Source organism: Penaeus monodon, chromosome 15 (assembly GCF_015228065.2).
Source record: "Penaeus monodon isolate SGIC_2016 chromosome 15, NSTDA_Pmon_1, whole genome shotgun sequence".
NCBI classification, from domain to species: domain Eukaryota; kingdom Metazoa; phylum Arthropoda; class Malacostraca; order Decapoda; family Penaeidae; genus Penaeus; species Penaeus monodon.
The window spans coordinates 5,371,957-5,372,550 of NC_051400.1; the positions used below are offsets into that span (position 1 = coordinate 5,371,957).

The 594-nt window shown below is 47.3% G+C and overlaps 1 protein-coding gene across 1 annotated transcript in view; it reads right to left on the minus strand.

The window, feature by feature from the left end:
• Positions 1–594, minus strand: part of LOC119582195 (mesoderm induction early response protein 1-like) — a gene marked incomplete in the record, with an annotated part of 26,043 nt that overhangs the window by 17,061 nt on the left and 8,388 nt on the right.

The following is a 594-nucleotide window of genomic DNA, read 5'->3' on the forward strand; positions in this document are numbered from 1 at the left end:
AAAGGGAACATCCTCAGGGACTCGTGAGACAATGCCATCCATTATCTCGCCAAAACTTCGGGATTGGTATCGGTCCTTCAGCTTCTTATCTGCGAGGAGGAGCTTGGGAGCCGGGCGAGGGGAGGGGGCGAGGGGAGGGGGAGAGATAGAGGGCGGTTGGAGGAAGAGGGGGGAAGAGGTAAGAGGGGAAAGAGAGGGAAAGGGGAGAAAGGGGGGGGAGGGGAGAAGAAGGGAGATAGAGGGAGGTTGAGGGAAGAGGGGAGGAGGAGGGGGAAGAAGAGGGAAGAAGAGGATGATTGAGGGAAAAGAGGAGAAAGAGAAGGAACCGTATAAGAGGGATGTGATAAGGAGATGATAAAGGGGAGAATGGAGAAGAGGGGAAAAGAAATAAGAAGAGAGTAGATGTGATAAAGAGGGTAAAAGATGGAAAGGATAGATAAAAAAAGAGGAAGATAAGGAGATAAGGGAAAGAGGAAAGGATGAGAAAGATGAGAGCAAGAAGAAAAATGAGAAAAAGTACAAGAACAATAAGAAAAAAATATATAAGAACAAGCTGCAGTAGGAAGAGGGATAAAGAGATTGGAAGAAGGGTAT